We start from the raw sequence: 21,683 nt of genomic DNA, 5'->3' as shown, positions 1-21,683 counted from the left end.
TATTCAGTTCTGGTTTAAGTTTCTTGTTTAAACTTACATCCTGGGAGACTTAGAGCTGGGGGTTTCATTGGGAGGTTTTTTTTTTTTTTTTTTTCCTGTTGGAGGGAGAGGGAAAATGGAGGAAAGAAGTCTCCCAAGTGTTTTGTCATTCAATTCTCAGAGTGAAAAAGCGGCATTGCTTTTACTTTCTCTACTTGGAAGAAAAAATAAAAATGTGTTCTACTACATTGTTGCAGCTTCAGAACTAGATTGCACACCATCTATAAATACCTATCCCTTTGATTTTTCACAATATTTACAGATAGCTTGTGCAGAAGAAAATAAACTCAACACCCTAAGAAAACAAAAGTACAAGGAGGAGTGAAAGAATGCAAATACATAAAGCATTCTTTACAGAATAAAAATATTATTCTTCACCATCAACAACAAAACAAGAAAATATCTTACAAAGTAACTTTAACCCTCTTACACATTCAGATCAATATAAAGCACTGATGAACGAGCTCAATGGGTACTTGATCTCTGCAGCCACCCTGCTGTGGCACTGCTGCTTCCTCAGAAAGGCATTCACCCCCCAGATCCACTCATCAACTTACACAGTAGGTGATTCAGCTGTCTCAATTTCTCAACTGCATTTTGACCATCTTTCACAACAGTTAGCAGTAACTTCTGTCGTTCATCCACAGTTTAATATAAACTGATCCAGGGGTCAAAGTGGTTGGAAGAATTCAAAGGATTTGGAAAAGTTTCCGCAGTTTTAAAAATGAGAGCAACAATAATTTCCATAAATAGTCTTCTATGACACGACTGTGGGCTTCAAAATCCTAGTTAGGTGCACATGGAATAGACCATATTACCCAGAACGAATTACAACATACTTAATAATGCATTTATATGCTCAAAGTAGCCATAACTTTGCATCCCAGCAGTCAAGTGCATATGGCAATGAACATCTATGGACATCCAAGCTAACCTAAGGTTTAACTGCAATACCAGATGTTACAGCGAAACAGTCTCAGGCATTTACTGTAAAGTTTAATCTTCAAGAGATTTACAGCTCACTTAAAACATCCTTATGTGGATAAGACTTCATGCATAAATTGTAAGTTCAGAAGTTACAGTAGACAGAAAGGAGCCAGAAGTTCCTCTGTTAGATGGAAATAACACTAGCAATTTTGCTCGATACCACAAATAAAATTACCTAATCCAGTTGAAAACAAATACCAATTTTCTCATCACTACATGCCTGTAGGAACTATACACACATTCTGTGGGGACAAGGTCTCACCAATGGCCTGCTCTACAAGCAACACGCTGTTCTATCGAATAAAAACATTTCAGCTGGCACAGCTATGTTCACAGCCTGTGGTATAGGTACAGGCTTCGTAAATATTAGAACCTATATATGGCACCCAGAATCTCCTAAGAAAAACTTTCTTCAAATACAAATGCTTGGAAGTCTTCAAGTCCTGGATGATTTTTAAGAGAGGGAGATTCAACTAACCAATTGTGTCGAACACGGGAGGGGTTTAAGAGCAAAACCAATACCTCATAGCACTTTAAAAAGCAAGTAAAATCTGGTACAGTTCATAGAAATGGTAAAGGAAAGGTATCATCAGCATGTAGCTAAAAGGAGTTGAAAATCATATGGGATAAGAGTCAAGAGTCCCGATTTATCAAAGCAGGAACCGCAGTTCTAACACCTTCTTCCCGCCACTCACCAAGAACACAATCCCCTAATGCTCAGTTCAGTGAAGAGTCAGGAAGACTGGAAAGCCACCAAGAGGGAGGTCAAGCAGTAGTTCCTCCCCTGCTAAAGCACTCTTACACCTTTCCACCTAGATCTTGGTGCACTTTGGGACAGGTATTGTAGCATCTTTCTCACCAGTCTTGAAAGGAAGCCATGACTTCCCTGCAGATACCAGGCTCTAAATGTGCATGTAAAAGTGGAAGATAGTTAAATCTTCAGCTACACTGCTAATTATAGACATTACAAAAGCATAAGAATATACCACTAAATGTAACAGAACTTCGGTGTTTTTGTTTGTTTTTCTAAAAAAGAAAGCTTGTTTCTAAAACAAAACAGGTTAATGTAACATTGAACATAGGGATCAATTTATTTATTTTCTGCTTTATGGTCCTTTAGAGTCCATGCCTTCATGTTAGTAACACAACACATTCCCTGCCAGTGGAAAAAAGAAAATGCAGTGCTTTTAACGTTAATCAGTAAATACAACAAATATTGGTACTGAGAGGTCAGAAATTCAGCTCTCCTTTGGGAGCTTATATACTCAAGTCATTGCTAACGCAATTCAATGCATAAACTATCAGCAGATGAGCTGATAGTCTTCAGGTCACCCAATTGTTACAGACAATGCCAGAAAGTAGGAGCCAAAAAACTAGGGGTTATCTGGTCCCAACACATAGGGAACCACAACTGAAGGATGCATGATGGAATACAACGGACTGTAGGAAGAAACACAAACAGTGTCACAAGTGTGATTCAGTCACAAGATTAATAACACTGTATTTTGGCTTTTTTAAACTGCCAGGGAGATGGACATCTTTGTTACTCTATCTGATTTGACCTCATCAATGTGTATAAATATCTGAGGGAAAGTTGTTGAGAGATGGAGCTGGTCTCTTTTCAGTTGTGCCCAGCAAGAGAACAAGAGGCAAGGGGCACAAACTGAAGCACAGGAGGTTCCACAGCTCAATATGAGGGGACACTTCTTTACCATGCAGGTGACAGAGCACTGGGACAGGTTGCCCAGAGAGGTTGTGGAGTCTCCTTGTCTGGAAATATTCAATACCCGCCTAGATGCCATCCTGCGCAACATCTCTAGGTGATCCTGCTCGGCAGGGGGGTTGGACTAGATGATCTTCAGAGGTCCCTTCCAGCCCTGGCCATTGTGTGATTCTGTGATTTCCACCACCTAACCTACCATACATGTCTGCTTTATTCATTTTATCATTCTGCTTTATTCATTTTAAAGTAGCACAATACAAAAAGATAACAGTTTTAGCAGCAACAACCAACTAATAGATTTAAGCGGCAGATACTGGCACAAAATCATTCAGAATACAGTTAAATCAATTAATTAAATCTACTGCTAATGCGGCCCTTCAAGAAACAGACATAAACTGCCGGCGACACAGCTTGTCTGAAAAGCTTATGAAAATACAGCATTAACCAAACAGATGCACAGAAGAATGATGGAGGAAGCCAGCTGTCTCAAAAATAACTGAAGCTAGACCATAGAAACCACTGGCAATTTTACAGGAAAGACTGGTGGCTGGCACCTAGGGCTGCAATAAGGGATTTACCAAATGAACGGCTACACGATCCTGAAACATACACAGAGGATGAGCCACGGCAACTTTTATTCTCAAAGAAGGAGGAGCCAGATGTCCCAAAAGTGCTGGGAAGAGACTCTCACCAACCCCAAAGAAGAGATGAAGGGTGTTAGAGACCAAAGACCCTCCCAGGAGAGCTCAGTGGCTTCCAAAAACACATTCTCCAGGTAAAGCCAAAGAAGCTCCTCAGCCTTCCCACAGCTCCCTTTGGCTTCTGCCTCGTTCCCCTTGTACACACCAGACAGCTCTGACCAAATGGCTCTGAGAAGAACGATGGAGACAGAGGCACAGGTACAGTTCCCATCTGTGGTCCCAGCTGGGTGTCCCATCCTGCACTCACAGGTAAATCGAAGATTGCCTTCACCTGAATACCATCAATTCCAAAAAGCTGCTCTTGAAACATCCTAACAGAAAAATCTTAGTTGATAATCTAAAAGATAATTTGTATTAAAATAATCCTTAAGAGATGAATTCATGTTTCTAAGAAAGGACAAAGTGAAACCAAAGAATAAAGATAATTTGCTTCAGAAGCTTCAGTAGTAAGTCGCTGTCTCACTGGAAACTAACCTAAAGGCACATGTGAGCACTGGTGGTTATTGTAGGAGACTATCAAATGCATAGAAGCAGTCTACCAGATTGTATTAAAATAAAAAAAAAAAAAGACCAGGAACATAGGAAGAGACTTTTAACCCCAAACTGAAGAAATATGTAAAAAGCCCAATGATGATAAAAGCGGGTAACAAAAGGTAAATACAAAGTGACAGCAAACTAATGTAATTCTAGAAGCCAACAGACTCAAATCAAGGGCTGAGATGGTATTCTTTCTATGAAAAAAAAACTCACAGTCAAAGTCTATTTTCAACCTCCCTTCTCCATACACCAAAAAACAAAACCACTGAAATTACATAGTATGAATGTGTAAGAAACGACTTGTACATGAGTAAGGACTTTTGGCATATGCAAAGTTACCTTATGACACAACTATGTGTTTAGTTTTGTTAATACAAAAAGCTACATATCTGGTGAAATTACAACCCTGTGAAAAAAAAATCAGTTCATAAAGCTGTAATATTCAGAGGAATTGGTACCCAGTGATGCTCCGCTTGCACTCATCACCCTCCTCCATGGTCCGAGGCATGCCACGGGTGCTGCAGAAGGGGGGTGGAAAAGGAGCTGGACTCTCCCGCTAACCCCAGTGTCCCCTACAAGTATTTCAAACAAGTGAGCCACTGTCAGTAGTGGTATAATTAGGGGCAGAAGCTCTAATGGTGACAATTTTGCCTCTGCAAGCTCCATGGTGGATACCAGTGTGCAGCTGGCATCCAGCTAAAACCACCGGTGACGAATGAAGGAACGCAGTCCGTGCATTACAGCATACAACGCAAACTCACTTCTGGCCTACGTTACTTATTTTTGCATCTGTTTAACCTTGATTTATCTAGGTTTGCCCAATTAAGTTGGGGATTCTGTTCACATTTAAAACACAAATGAACAATCTCTTGAGATGCAGCTGTTCACCATCACATGAACATAGTAATATAGGAATATTATTTAGCTTAACACTCGGCAAGGAAACACAAGAAAATGGGTAACTGAAGAGCTAAAAGATGTTACTGTGCCACACAAGAGCTTTACTCCCATCTTCAAAACTCCAAATCACAAAGAGCTTCTGTGAGCACAATGTGCAGCCAACACTTGCCCTGTGTTTTCCTTTGCCTTATCGTCGCATCCCAATGTAAAAAGACATCGGTCAGCAACTTCTCTGCCAATGACCTGGCAAACGTTGTTCTCTAAAATCTAAGCCAAAGGGGTAAGCGCAAACAAATATTGGTTTCTGTTCTGTAAATAAATTGAGCTATTCAGTTCTGATTTGAACTAAAGAAACCAGAGCAGTAGCACAGTGGCTTTTACATGACACAGTGGTACTTCAGACAAAATACATTGTATTGACTGTATTTGACAAGACCATTCTGACCTCTTAAAAAAATAAAATTTAACTGAATTCTGCTTAGTGTTATCATATATTTTTCTTAATAAAATAAAAATAGTTTGGACATAATAAATACAGGAATAATGGGGGTAAAACAGAAAAGCACATGGAAAACGACAGATTTTTAAGCTATAAATGACCAATAAGTTTAGATTGAATTAAGAGCTTCAGCACTACATGCACTGAACTTGACAGAAGCACACTTCCTGCCCCAAAATACCAGACAGCCTGAAAAGTGTTCTAAAAACAAAAAAAAGACTTAATGAAATCTTACACAAACAAGTATCAATTTGCAACGCTTATAACTCTCATACAATAAACCACCCTCCCAGTCCTCTCAACAGGACATTTCCCAAGACAAGGATCTTTATCATTATTTGATAGTCCAACTGCACTAAGATGCATTAGTAAAACAGAAATACTAACTAAAAATATGCCTGATGTGTATTTTTATTTTCCCTAGGTAACAGAAACACATTGCTGATACACATATTATAATCATTCCTTTCCCAGGATGTTTAAAAATAACTGGGAAAAAAAGAAAAACACATTTTTCTCCCTAAGACATTGCACATACTGTTGGTCACAAAAATCACAAAACAGTGCAATGAAGCGTGATCAGTATTTGTACAATCCCTTTATAAGCACAGATATCTGTCTTTTGTTACATCAGCGTGCTATTCAAAATGCTTACTGCCTCTAGGACATTTGTTATATCACTGTACTTCAGATTTAGAAAAAAGGAACAAGTTTAAGCCTGATGTATTTGAAATCATGCTTTCAAAATCAACTTCTACTATATTAGCTTCCAGTTCATAACAAAACTCACACAAGTTAATTTATCTTACTTACATTACTACCAATTATTTTCATTTCTTTGTTAAAAAATGTATTTTATGTTTAACTAGATTCATTACATATAGATACATTTCTCAAATGTCTCATATGTTGAAACATACACATAGCATCACATGAAGAATACATAAGAGTTTATAGTACAGAAAAAAAATATACCTCTAACATCTCTTTTTTTTCCTTAAAAAAAGTCACTCTAATAAAATATTGAAAACATGAAAAGAAATAGATTTTCCTACCAGAATTTTTATCTTGACCAATTTGGCTCCCACATATTTCCGTGTTCAACTGAATCAATTTCACACTTACTCACCTCCCTGTCTCTGTGATGTGGTTTATTCATTGGTTTGATATTGCCATAGCAACTCCGCAGCATGGAAACATGTTCGCCAAGCAATGCTGCTCACCTCCCAGCACACGGTGAATAGCTGTCTGCTACATACAGCGTAATATTTTAATGTATATTGATTTCTGCTTCCTGCTATTAGCAAACTGTTTGAACATTACCGTTTCTAAGTTTGTATCTGACAATCTTTCATCGTGACCTTCGCAGTAGTGAATTTGCTTTGGTCTAAGCTTAATTATAAAAATCAACTCCTACCTCAGAGTTAAATGCAGGATGTATTTTTACTATAAATTCCAACTAACACATTTGGACATTTTCAAACAACTGGAAAAGCAAACAGCACTACGCCCACCCCAAAAAATCAGGCCTTCTCCAGTGTTTTGGCATTTTCACCCGTCATGCAAACAAACCCATGCTAATGAAAGACCAGCCTGAAGCAGCTTCTCCATCTGAGCACGTTGCCTGGAGGGACTGGACACCTGTCCAGGCCCATATCTCCCCAGAAATACCAGCAAACTGGCTGGTATGGGACAGGGATGGTGCTTTGTCCCCGAAAGGGACGCAGGGGCCTGCGCACCAGCAGCAGGCCTTCTCAGCACGCTCCGACTGACCAGCTGGAGGCAGCTGGCTTCTTCCATTTGGAAGAAAACGGGACCCCAAAGGAAGCAACACGTCAGCACAAAAGTGGGATCTCGGCTGCAGCAAGTGGTTTTTCCGCTCCCAAGTCAACCATATCAATACTATGCAAGGCAGGGTATCCCCAAACACAGATTTGGATCACAGCAAGGAGACTAGGCAATCATCCAGGGCAATAGTACGAGTGGGAGTCGAAACTGTCTCATTGACTGAGTCTTTATCTTCACAGGCTGGCAACCGTTTCACAACTGCGCTTACTCACGGCAGAAACATCCTTATGTTTGAGCAGGGTTGTACCACAGCTTGACCCAACGGGGCTTTATAAAAGCAGTTTACTTGCCCTCAGACACTGTTGGACAAGTCCCATAAAACACAGAGGCTCTGCCCACACAAAAGCGGAATGGAGACCAGCAATAACACAGCACCAAACATGTCTCTGAATGTGGTAACAGGCCAAGACACCTCCTGCCTACCTAACAACATCACAACTGTTTCAGACTACACTGTGCTTAAGCTCAAAGGTTAAATGCTGTTGTTTGCCTTAAGCTAAGTGCAAAACACATCTGTGAGACAGTATGAGCTTCACAGCAGAAATTCAAGTCACTGCCAGGTTGCTATAACACAGGAAGGTTTGTGATCTGTGATGTACCACGAAAACATCTCTGCATGGACTAGCAACAAAGGGATCTAATTTCTTTCCCCAGCGGAGCTGAAACCAGCATTTTTGTCCAGGATTTCTTTAGATTGTATCAAGGAAAAGATGTAGAGCAGAGGGAAGATAGAATATTAACTCTCCTAAAATATATTTGTTGTCTCTTTGACAAATAAGGAGCTCTAAAGAGGAGTTAAAAGAAAAATTACATTCTACCTCATCTTAGAGCCTATTTCATCTGAGTACACACTCAATTTAGTGACCTTTGCTGGAACTCTTACAGCAAGTTCGCTGGCAAAGGCATTTAAGCAATATTAAACATTAGCAACTGGTCTGGTGGCTGCTATGCCCTTCATCCTCTTGGTAAAGAATTTGATTCTTCACACCCCAACGCAGTCATCTGCTTTCATCTAACGGACTTCAAGAAGGGGTCAGATGGGAGCTGTGCACACAGGCTGTGGACACACAGCCAAGAATGGCGCATGCACATGGCAAGATACTCCGCACCGTTCCCATAGGTATATTACGTACACCCTTCAGAAAAAGAAAACAGGGAATAGTACAGAAATAGTACAGTTTCCATGCGAACACAGTCTTTAAATAATCCCCAAACTATGAATCTGCACCAAAGCAAAACCCATCTCAACAATAACTAGATCTAGATCTCACAAGCAGCCTAACCTAGATGCACATGGAGGTTCAGAGGTGACACTGAAATTCCACCCTAGCTTCCCTTTTATTCCCCAGGTCTCAACAGCTGTACGAACTGACTTACCTGAGTAAAACAAACATCAGAATTATTTTGCTCCTAAGTATTATTATGAAAGTTGAACAAGGAAAGCACAACTGGATTTGATGTGGTAATTTCCTTATAGATCCAAAACAGTCCACAATTTCAGCAGTACAGAAACACGAGCAAAAATTTCTTGGTAAACATCATAGTTGTGGTCCCATAAACTAAGGTCCAACTTCAGCTTTCATACAGCCCCAGTAACTCTGGTTGTTTCTCTAGCTCCTTCATCCTTAGATTTGCAGCCTTCGTATTATCTTTTGTGAACACTTATTCCTCATCCTTTCTCTGCTCCCATCCTGATTTCTAATGCAGGTCTTAAAAACACAACTGCAAGACTGCTTCAATAAAAGCCGCATTTTAGTTTCTAACAAGCCTGTACCGCATATTTCAGTCAGAACCAAAGCACACAGTAAGTCAATCGTAACAGCAAAACCTTGCTCTTGCTGAAGGTCAGATGTCACCTCTGGGGAGCTGTCGCGGGCTCCTCTCCAGACTCGGCATTTCCCAGGGCCAGAAACCCACGGATGCAGTGGGTGCTTCACAGAGCTTAGTGTCAAGGTCTACACAGTTATACGAGGATGGTTTGACAGCTCTGGGCTTCACACAGTGCCAGGAATCATTTTTCTTTACCTCCATCCTCCGAGCAAGGCCATGACTCAAAAAGCATTTTATATCCAGTCATAACTGCCACAAGGGCTGCCAATCAGACTATTCTGGATTAAAACAAAAAGCCATACAACTTGACTTTGGCTTTAATTGCACTTATTATTTAGACTAAACAAGAGGACTGACAACTTGGATTTCACATAGAGATTCCAGTCCCAATATAAAACTTCTTTAAAAATGCACCTCTGAGTACCTTTATATTCTTCCAGCAGAGGTGCATACAAATGGGATTTTTTCTTGCTGAGACTCTCATAAGCTTAATCTACAAAATCAGCAAAACCTTGAAAACCAATCAAGGTTTCAAATCTACAAGAACAATCTACAAAACAAATCTACAAATCAAATCTACAAAACCAAGCAAAACCTTAAAACTTGTAAAACACACTGGATGAAGAGCCCTCACATTTTGAGCATACACCATTTTTTTTTCTTTCCCCCGAATCAGAAGGCATCATTGCAACAACAGAAAATTAGCTTGATAGGTGATTCAAACAGACAAAATGGGTTGTCAGCAAATAAGCTATGCCAATATAAGCAATCATCAGGTCACATCAGGGAAGCTGTGCAAGCAGAAAATGAAGGGACTGCGAGTCAGGTCCTACCCAGTAGAAACAACTGGTGATTTCTTTATTAGTATTTAGATATTTTTAATAAAGATGCAATTTTAAGCTTGAAATGTATTGCTAATACATGGTGTTATTTTGATTGTTTGCACCCTTCTCTCTTCATCAAGATGAACCAGCACAGACATACAAGTGTCTCCAATGGCAAACCAGTACTTACGATATTATCAGAGATTACCACCACGGCATAACGTCATCTTTTTAACATCTAGTAATTCTGTGCTGTTGTTGCTGTTGGTTGTTGCATTGTTGTTTTTGTTTGTTAATGCAATCTGTTAGCATAAATTTAAATCAGAGGGAAAAAAAGACTTCATTTACAGAAGATGCATTCTGATTTCTGTTTCATCACAAGCATTAGATAAAGGCTCAGATCAGCAAAATGTTAACAACTTTTGCAAGGTACTTAGCACCTTTAGTTCCCTAAGATTAGGGAGGTCCTATACCCATCCCATCGTTAATTTTAATGCTTGCATTAGACAGAACATTATCTATTTTCATTTAGCCAGTTACGTATTAAAGAACACCTTGTACAGGACAGTCAAAATAGTAAAATATCTGTATAACTTTATGAGCATCCTTCCTTGCCAGATTAGGTACTTTAAAAGTTTACTTTCCCTTACCTGACAGTAGATTGGTGGCAGAAGAAAAGGGAGTGCTGTGCCATTTCACTGCAGTATGCTTTCAGAGGGAATGTTTGTTTGGCAATTTTCAATGTTAAAAATGACATTAGAAGAAAAGAATATTTTTTCCTAAAAGAAATTAACACTGTAAAATTTGTTTATAAATCAGATTAATGTAAAGGTAATGTGGAAAAAAAAATACACTTCCTAATATATTTGAATTTGACATGAATCATTAGATAAGTATATTTGGCATCTAGTGCTGAGTAAACAGAATTATCATTGCTGTTACAATTACCAAAATGCCCATGAAAACCAAGAGCCATCACAATGAACGAATTTTCTTCACAAATTTTAATGGATAGCATTAAACCATATAATGAAACAGATAATGTAATAGGATCTTGATTTTGCATTGCTACTTGCTTTCCCTACAGCTTTGTTCCTTGTATTTCTGCCAATGGCTCTGTTTAGCAGTGTTTATTAATCAAATAAGTACTTCTTTTGTGCTTTGATGTAACAAAGTTGTCGCCTTGATTCCAATACATTGATATGAACACATCAATCTTCGCTATAGTAAAGTTAATATGATTTTATTCACCATGCTAAGCTAAAGCTGCAGGACTTTGATTGCCCCTTGTAACAGGCTGAGCATATGCAACATCACTAATTGGACAAAAGGACTTTATCACTATCTATAGATGGAATATGCTAAAAGTATTATTTGTATCAATTTACAAATAATTAGTACATCTTACACCTCCTCTCCTTTCAAGTCTCAGATCTACTCTGAACACTACCATCAAAAATAATTTACTTTCAAAGGAAATATAGGGAAAGTAGTATTCAACTTCACTCCACAAACAAATTTAGCCCATAAAGGAGATCCTAACACATACTCATTGTTTGGAAACAGCTACATTAGCACTGAAAACAGGTATTCTTTGCTGCTACGTTAGGGAGATGAGCAAATTATTATTTGTATTTGCTAACAGACCTATTCAACCTTTGCAGTGACAGACAGCTGAAAAGCGAAGCAGCCAAAGCCTGGCAGAAAAACCCCATGGCCTAGGAAGCAATTGACAAATGCACAGCCACAGCTGAGCGATTGGAGGGCCTGATAAGAGTCCAGAGCAAATTATATCAGATTAATTCCTGACTCAAAAGTTATTATCCTCTCTGCAGAAGGGAAGCTACAGATCCATTAATGAAAAGAAAGGCTCTGTAACAGACGAGCAATTGTACTAACTCTCTGTTCTGCTGGTTGTTTGAGCAAGATGTCAATAAATACAAGATCATAATAATTGACTCCTACTACTGTCTGCTATGAATTCTTTTCTAACAGAGAAAAAAAAGAACAAAAGCAACAGGACACTTGTGCATGTGCTGCTTTCATTACACAAAACACTTCTGGTTTTGGCAGATGATTTTTTGGACACCAGGCTTTTGTGACTGCATTGCAACAAACACGAGCACTGTTTAACTTACACCCAGCATAGTTCATTATTTAAAATATGCAATTTTCTGGTTTTTAGACAGTACAGAGATCCCAACACTAAAATGAGAAAAACTTATTGGGCCTGATCCTTTGCATTCACACAGCTTTTAGCATCTCACTGATACCAACCTTCTTTAACTGGTGCCTGTAAACACCCGGATTTCGATTAGACTCATTCCAGATCTTCCTGAAGAACAGCAAAAGAATCAAGACTGTTTTGACTGCAATTTCAGGCACTGCAAGGTAACTCTAAACACTACATCAAATTCACTGCACTCTGAATTGGTTAAGACTTGTGCAATCACTGAGTTATGGCTGTTAACTGGTATGCCGTATTTCAATGACATTAAATAAGGAATACCTTTTCCTCCATTGTCTTGCCTCTATTTTCAATTTAAAGTGAAGACATTTTTTTTCCATTGTTTCCTCATCTTTAACACTAAGAAGGGAATGCTGAGAAAAGAAGCAAAATTTACGCTCCTGCAAATATACAACTCTAATTTAAAGCACAAAGCTGGATTTAATTACATTTCTTCATTCTTATGTATCTTATGTATCATTCTTATGTATCGTTTCATTTATTCAGAAACCCAAGCCTTCTGTTAGCTCCAGCCTATCCGTAATATTATAATCTCATACCAACAGGAAAAACCTTTCTAAAAATTTTAAGGCCACACGCTACAACCTAACACAATGATCATTCATACATTATTATTTACAGGAAAGGGAGTGGAGAAATCACTGTTTTGAAGTCAGTCTCCTAACCTTTTCAATTGCTACGCTTCTCTAGAAGGCAGAGGAAGCTCCACAAAAGTCTTGTGTTTTTCTGTGTCTTCCTAACAACTCATCTCCAATGAAAAAAAACTTTTTGGGGAGCCACGCACACAAGCTCTGCCACAGAAAGTGCCCTTGAAATGCTGCTAAATCAGAAGTTAGAGCGGGTCATCAAAAGCTAAGAGATTAATGTTCTACAAAAAATGGCAATTTTTGCCATCGATAAAGCATGAGGTCTTATACTGTAAACATCTGGTGCTGCTCATAAAAGATGGAGCAGAGCTAGCGATACTCCATTTTGCATCTCATCTACAGAAAAAAATATTAGACCTTAACTTTCGATCTGGCCTTTATATGGTACCCAAAAGACATCACATTTTCGCTGTATTGTTTGCTTTAATTTCATTTTTCTGAAAGAAAGGAAAAGATGCCTCATTTCACATGAGCTGGATGCAGCATCACCACAGCTTTTACTGTTCACTTTAGTGAAAAAGATTTCTCCTGGAATTTGATGAGAGAAAAGAATCTCTGCAAATTCTGTCCCTTTTAAAAACAGACATTTCTCTGTATATTGATTATTTAACCACTTCTTCAGGTTGCTTTTTTTTATTTTCTCTTCAAGTTTTCAATCTATGCATAAGACTTTGAGGCAGTAGGTTACCAAGGGAACTCATGCAGCTCATCTTTATCTAGATCTAATTAACTAAAAGTCCAATTTGGGGTGAATAAACTACCCTGCTCTGTCAAGGAGTCTTGTCATCTTCAAGGGATGTTGAAAAACTGCCTTAAGTTTTTAAAGACCAGGGTAGTTGAAGCAGATGACTCTATTATGGGTCAAACAAGTTGAAGAAACTGCTCCATAAACATCTTCCTGGTTTTCCTTGCCCCCAGTTTACCCACACGTAGGCATCTATTTCCCAGGTCCTGCCTTCCTCATGACAGTGAATCAACTTCATCAATTCAGAAGAGAAAGGGGAAAAATCAAGAGCTTCTAAACAGTGTCAACAGACACACACACACAGGATATAGCCAAAGTTGAACTCAGGTCTCTGAAGACCATGGCAAAGTATCTCCTGGTTTTACAGTCCAAATACTGGATCAAGAGCATAACTACTATGTAGCACAAATCACGGGGCTGATATAACCATATCCTGACAGATCACATTTGGTTTACTTACACAACCACTAAGTTTACGAAGACTCAAGATGGACCTGTCCCCATTAGACTCTTACCAGACCTTCCACTGCTGGTTCCCAAGCTTCTCTACCAGCTCCTTCCTACATTGTTCCTATTCCTTCTGTCTGGTCCTGCTCGCTGTCTTTCATCAGCTTACCCGAAGAGGCGGCTTTAAGCCCAGTGTTTGTACCTTTTCTTTAAGCACAACACAGCTGAACCCTTCTCTTGCCAAAGCATCCAACACCTGGAAAGACAGCCTGGCCAAGCCAGAGACAGAAAACCCTCAGGCCACATAGGAACCTCTGAAGGTTGCTTAGTCTGGTCTTACGTATTATAACACAAGATTCAGGCAGGGATCCTTTAGGCAGGCACTGCACCCTGTCTGCAACATGTATAATGCTGTAGTGATGCATAGTCACATGTTGATTCTTCATGCTAAAAGACCTGAAGCACCAGTTCAACAACTGTAAAAGGGCTGAAATGAGAAAGAAGAGGCCGAGGTCTAGGATCAGCCTACTAGAAGTAGGTTGAGAAAAGTGCTTGACTTGAAAGAACAACTAGTGGAAGAGCTGTGCAAACACACAAACCAGTAGCAAGGATTGCTTGCTTGAAAGAAAATGCGCAGAAAAAAAAAAAATCGAAACCACCAAAGGAAATGGTGCCCTCAAAAAGAAGAATAACTGTGAAGCTTGTAGACCCTTCTGTCTCCCTGGTGAACACTGAATGGCTCCAGAATCAAGGTAGGAAACACGCCTCTACCTGCCCAGAGTTATTCTAGAATAGAATAAAACCAAGATTCTGCAAGAGATCAGATATTTAAAAGCAGAGCTCAAGTTTTGATTGCTAGAGCAGTCATTAAGCGATGAAGAATGGGGGAACTGGTCATTTTCAGGGGGTGGAAGGGGAAAATGGGAAAGGGGAAAGGGTTTCCCCATGTGGTAAATATGGCAGTAGGTAGATTAGAGGTTCATTACATGAGAAAATGAGCTACCCCACCCTGTTGTCTCCACACTACATAAAAAGTGTTCTGAGGAGTCATGCTGAAAGATGTTGAACATCATCACCGCACTCTAGAAGGGCTACCTAGCACTGAAGACAGTTCATCACCCCCATAGGGCTTAAAAAGCAATGAGACAAAGCTTTCTTACACAGACACTGCAGTTTATTGAAACAGGAGTATATATTGCTTTTCTTGTGAAATCCCCACTCCTGCCCCCAGTTCTGGTTTTGTTCAGCCTTGTGCACTGGTGGAGTGAACAAAAAGCGAGAGTTCTTCCTAATGAAAATCTGAAAAGCAGAGAGGTGGGAAGACCTACTTGAAACTCACTTCCCCGCTTCTCCTCCTCATCTTAAGACTTTAAAGAGCATCACAATAAAAGTCCAGGAAGCATGTTTCTGAGCGTTAAAAAACAGGCTTCTTAGAACAGGGGAAAAAATTATATGACCATAATACAAGTGGCACCCACATCAGTATTATTACTTGCAAGTTTTATTATGCAAATATATTCTGGAAACAAAAAAAAGGATTAGGTATTCAAACAAGAACTATAAAAGTTTTTGGTAATCAACAACAACACATTGAAATATGCAAATGGCACAGGATTTCATAGTAAAATACCATAAGACATTGGAAAAGCCAAATAAATTCCCAAATTAATATCAAGCTTCACATTCTAAGACATAGCATTTGCAGAACTGGCAGTAAATAAATTCACTTTAAAACAGCATGCAGCTGCAGTAACTCTTCAGTCTGCATGTGTAGATGCTTAACTAACAACAGGAGAGGCTCCCTCTGCAACTGCTACTGCCGAGCTGATGTACTTATTTTGCCTAAACTCACAGGTTCCGATTTTCCAAGTTTATTCCACTGGCAGTACCTGCTGCGCGAACCCAGCCCCAGCAAAACCCCCATTTCTGGGGTTACACATCCCATTGGAGAGTTTTCCCTGGGGGGAGACAGTCGGAGCTGCACACACGGTCTGACATGGAGCTGACAGCAACTGCTGTCAATGCTAACTCCAGTGCATTGCTGGTGACACCTGCACAACTTGACACAGGAACCTCCTTTACAGCAAGTGCTAACACTGAGCCAGCGCGTCAATGAGAACTAATCCACAGCATTCTCTCTTGCATTTCTACACTAGCCTCAGTGCTGTCTTTACATCCTCCTTGCTGCTAAGCTAACAGGTGTTAACAAGAAGTTAACAGCTTCAGACCAATGTCCTCTGTAGCCTTTTAACACCAGCTTGCTGGCATATCTATTACACACCGATGTCTGGTTAAAGCTTCGGCCAGCACAAATCCTTCCTTTCAGCTGGATCTGCATTTCAGGTAGCCACTACCCACACTGACAGGGAGCAATGCAAGGACCAAAGTTCAGTCCCTGAGCTCCCCTTGGGGATCTCTTAGTGGTCCCATTGGTTTCCCTCAGCCCATTTTTCCAAAGCAGAACATGCATTCGTATCCATCCAGATTTGCAGTTTGGTTCAGGGAGCTTCTGCTCTTGGAAGTCCTGCTTCTGAGGTTCACAGCGGCCACACCATTAGTCAAACTCTGCCCGAGAAACAGGAAGAGCTGACATTTTCCTTGGAGCAGGGAGATAGAAATTCTCCAGCTTTTCCAGCCCTATTATTCTGTATTTGAGAGCTTAGAAAAGGAAAGCTAGGACTCAGCTCCCTCACCCTTCTCCCCAGTACTCCATCCTGGAATGAAGCAAAGAGTCAGCCAGCAAAACAGAACTTTCCACAGCGCACATCCTCACTGTCACCAGCAGATATGCCAAACGTGGAGCTGGTAGCCTCCCTCCTGAAGCCACACGGACACAACACACCATGTATGCTCAAGCAGAGCTACGCAGATGTAACTGCACTAACACAGCCATGAGATAAGGCAAGTCAAACCTAAGAAATAGACTGATACTTACAACTGAGGTTAGCTATTTAGCACACGTTTAACTCGTGCAAACTGACTTTTAAATCGTGCTTTAAAAAAGAAGTTAAATCACTTTCCAGCACAGAGTTGCCATGCTTTGAGCAAACTCTAAAAACATACACACTGCACTACCATATGTGGCACCTTGTTCTGGGACAGCTTAATTTGGGGTTGAATCCACATCACAGCACACCCCGGCTGAAAGAAAACACACTGCTGCAGCTGCACCCATTCCTATCTGCCTGCCGGTTGGCCAGGAGGCGCAGACAAGGCAACATGTTGTGCCTTAAACATTTCTTACCCCTTACCAGCCTAGGCACCGTAAAATATTTATAGACCATTTTAGGTGGCGTTTCATTGCCAGTTCCATATGCTTAGCTGAACTATTCAATGCTCAGAATGACAATAAAGAGAAGATTACATCTGAATGCACAGTGTAGCAAGTATTTTCCCCTTTAGCTACTCTAGGCCATTACCTCCCTAAATAAACAACACACAGCCTGCTTGCTCCATCAGCCGGGTTCTGCAGCATTAGCCACTTCTCTGCAGCATGAGGATGGAGGTGGCTCAAATATCTATTCCAGGGTCTCATCTCCATTCATGGATATTCACACACTTTCCTGGACACCAGGAGGAGAGCAGAGCCTGAAGGGTGCGAGTGTACATGGTGTACAGCAAAAGAATGAGAGAAGCAAGGCAGCTACAGATCCCTTCCCCAAGCACTACATGGTTTTGCTCCTCCCTGTAGGCATGAACATATGATGCAGCACTCAAAAACAGAAAATTCCTTGCAATGTACAAAGGAAGAAAATGAGGAATGTGTTTCATCTCCAGAATAATTTAATATATACTGAAGGGAGACAGCCACTACTATGGGAAAAAAATTGTACTCATAGGCCACTGCAAATTAATGAGGAGACAGGAGGAAGATGCATAACTTCAGGATGTGCCACCACTTGTCTCTGCTGCACCATCAAGCATTTGTTCTCGCGTATGTGGTAGCAATGTTGTATATGAGATATGCTTTGCAGGGGGAGACAGTGCAGACTGAAATGCAGGACAGAAGAAGAAAGTTCCAGCTAACTGAACAGATTTGAAGTCTGTTACCTTCCTTGCAGAAGAAATTGCCTACCATATTGAGCCACTCCTGTGGGTAGCCAGTCTAGTGAAAAGGATGATCTTTTAGGTGCTACTACAATATTTAGGATCCTAAAGCAGCTCATTGGATCAGCTCCCCAGTGGTAAACCAGTTAGGGTAATCCCAGCTATATCCAACAGTGAACTCTGGACAAATGGTAGAGCTTTTAGTTTGCTTTGACAAAAGCTGGCTAGGCACCAGCCTTGTACTATAGCTCCAGCACAAACAGGACTGCATGTGCCGTCCTCCAAACCTTTCTCCTTTTCTTTGTGTCACTTGCCTAGAAGTTTTGCAATCTATTCAAGTTTAATGGTTGGTTTTGTTTGGCGGAGGAGAGAGGTGGTATTTTTTGTTTTGTTTTATTTAGGCTTTAAATATAAAATGGAACCCAAGACATCTTTCTAATATCTCTTCATGCATGTTTTTTTTTGTCCACTACACTCACACCTTTAAGTTTATAGAAGTTCACTTTAAATACAGAAGACCTGTGTATTTTCCTCTCATTTCCCTTCCCACTTGCTGCCTGTTCAGAGCTGGAAGACAGCACCTTTTGCATTAAATCCTGACCAGGCCCATTAACTTCAGGAAACCATCCCCATTAAAACAGCAATATATTGATATGCGAACGCTCCACTCCCCAAAGCTTTTTTTTCACCACTTCATTACCATTTTTCACTGCTGAACCATTATATCCTCCCAAAGTGGGTCTTTATTGTTCAATTTCCTCAGCCTACCATTAATGACACAACAAAAGGAGAGGCAATTGCAGATAAATCAGCCAAACTTCCCATTGGGCTCCCCTTCTGCACTGCTGCCATCTGTGCCGGCTGCCGCGCGTGCTCGGGGACAATACCGCACAGGTCACGCCGCTCTCCAGCCGCTCGTGTCGGCTCTTTGTGGCTGTCACAGTCCAGTACCTCTGCTGTCTGCCTTCAGATGCACGTCTGCAAGGGAGAGAGTCCTTTCACCTAAGCTGGAGGCAGACAGCTGAGCTCCCGGCACGGCAGATGCCCTTCTCCTCCAAGACAACTTGCTGCTCGTCACCTGCTCCTTACCACATGGATTCACAAATCAGAGATTTCAAGACTTGAGAGGCAACATGTCACATTTTCAATGCCCAGCTTACTCCCCAAAAATTCTCCCTGACACAAGATGGTCAGACCGAACTGTCTCTTTGGCAAAGAACAGTATTTCCAAGGCAATAAATACACAGGAAGCTTAAATCACAAACAAGGTTAGGAATATGGGAACATTTCTTTCGACTAAATTAACACTAGCAAAAGACAGAATGAAATATTGATCTATGTTTCTGAAATAGCTTTCTGAGGTTTGCAACCACCTTTTCATACTTGTGAACACAGTGCGGCAAAAAAAATTGATCATCACTCACTTCACAAGCTGAACTGCATGGATCGTTAATGGTTGACTTGTTAATTAAATACGGTAGCAGAATCCCAGATTAGTCCCGTCTTTATAAGAAGACCATTAATAAACCTGTTTTTCAATTTAAGAAACATCATTTCTGCATACAGTAGCCATTGTAATATTCCTGCCTAAGTACAGTATTTCATTCATTACTCTGACAGGTCGCATCACTTATATTCTTGTGGATGGCCTATTTCAGCAGCTCGCACACGCTATCTCTGTTTCCATGCAGAAAACCCACAAGCACAATGTCTCCTTTAAATCTTACATCACCATTTTCATAAACCAGCAGGCACAAAAAAACAAACCCATGAACAACAGACTCACAATAGGCTTCTCAATTTATTATTTGGCACCACAGAAAATGATTGTTTAACTGAAAAATTCTCATCTTCCTGTTTTCCATTTTTTTTCAGTCTCTTGCAGTGCATGTAAAATAAAAAAAACTTGTCTACAAATACTCAACAAGGAAACCAAACAGGTCCAGTACAGCTGTGTCCTTAATCTTTCTATATTGCATATTATGATATGAACATGAGCACGTACAACAGCTGTTGTGCTATCTTACTTTTGATTTACAATGTGATGGATCAGTAACGTTGACATGATCTGGCCCTAATTCTCTCAAGTATGGTATCCAAGGTGAATACCAAGCAATATACTTGTTCTTTCAAACATACAAATACTTGTTCTTTCAAAACAGACAGCAAGTGCCACTGGGAAGAATATTCCCCTCAGAGAAGCCTTAGAAAAATGGTAGCTGAGAAGGGATTCTTTTTGAAAGTTTCTATGACACATCTCATGTAATCAATGTGATTAATACTCATATACCATATAAACATATACATACACAGCATCCTTCAATATTGAAAACATTATTTCAGGACTGAGACAACGAATGTACAATGATTAAATGACTAGCACAGTGAAATGCTGAGGTAGCAATACTGCTAAAATACATGCTACGATTCAGTCCTGCCTTCACTAGACAGATAGAGCCATCGCTGTGGAAGATCGTCTTTTTGGCTAATACTTAATCAGGCTTCAACTATGTATTGCTAATAACTGTGAATAATAAATTAATTCCAAGACTGCGGCATAAAAGGATATAGAAGAGTGATGGATGGTTGTTAAGAGGTCTGTTCCAGAGACAGGAAATAATCTTAAACGCCTTTTTTTTTTTTAATTATTATCTATCCATTATTGCAAATCCCTAATGAAAACTCCACTATTTCCTATTTTAAGTATACAGAAAAGGAAGTTTTAGGAAATAGTGACTTAGAGTGGAGGCCAAACGAAGAATAGGCACGATTCTTCTTTCATACAGCCTGTTTTTAAGAAGGTGCAATTGATCTCCTTTCAGTGGAGTTTTTCTGATGTATGTTTCTCATGTAAACAAGCCAGCTATTTTACAGAAACCCCTTGGTATTTTCAGATCTTTACTTTGCCTCTATTTCTGAGAGCAAAATTTCTCACTCCCCAAAAATATGTATGACCAAAATTCTGTCTTTAAGAACTTCCAGTATAACAGTTCATCCTATTTTTAATGGATTTTGCTTCCTACTTTCTATCATACAGTAGGTTTTGAAGCAGTACATAGTCCTTTTGCAAAAATTAACAGCATTTATTATGTTCCAGAGCTTGCAATTAAAAAGGGAATATTTCCACACCACTACAATATTTGGTATTGAACGATACACTGAAGTCTTCTCTGTGCTTAGAAAAGAGAATAACCAAGATACTGCAGATACCTTATTTAATGAGGGGAAGTCTTTGCTTCTTTTGAATTACTTGAAATAAATACCATTTTCTTTGTTAAGGAGATACTGAATAAATTATACTAGTTAATGTGTTTTTTAGAGGGACTCAATTAATATCAGATATTCACAGACAACATAATAGAGTAAATCAAGATCAGTATGATGCCCCTCAAAGGATGAATAATTAAGTCTTAGCTGCAATACGTACAAAACCAGCAGATTGCAGAAATTTTCTGGCTGCATAGCTGATGTTCCATTTGCTTTGAAATCATTAGAGAAAATGCCTCAAAACGTAGACTACATCAAGAAAAACACTTTTTTTTCCAAAAGAATGTTTTAATGCAGTACATCAATTTCTCACACAATTTATATACATAGTACCACACTTCTTCAAGGGAAAAAGGCACATTAAATACACACATCCATGGAGATACAAGAGCAT

At 39.8% G+C, this 21,683-nt stretch overlaps 1 protein-coding gene across 3 annotated transcripts in view; it reads right to left on the bottom strand.

Moving 5' to 3' along the window:
• MYO16 (myosin XVI) overlaps positions 1 to 21,683 on the bottom strand; it is a 385,412-nt gene that overhangs the window by 349,547 nt on the left and 14,182 nt on the right. The window contains exon 1 of one of the 3 annotated variants that reach the window (XM_083834845.1): positions 6,442 to 15,236. The exons of the other annotated variants lie outside the window; for them this stretch is intronic. The gene's annotated coding sequence lies outside the window, so the exon portion shown is untranslated. Of the gene's footprint in view, positions 1 to 6,441; positions 15,237 to 21,683 lie in introns of those variants that run through there. 3 annotated transcript variants of the gene reach the window in all.

Source organism: Anser anser, assembly GCF_964211835.1.
Source record: "Anser anser genome assembly, chromosome: 1".
In the NCBI taxonomy this organism is placed as follows: Eukaryota; Metazoa; Chordata; class Aves; order Anseriformes; family Anatidae; genus Anser; species Anser anser.
This window is presented reverse-complemented; position numbering and strand designations above follow the sequence as displayed.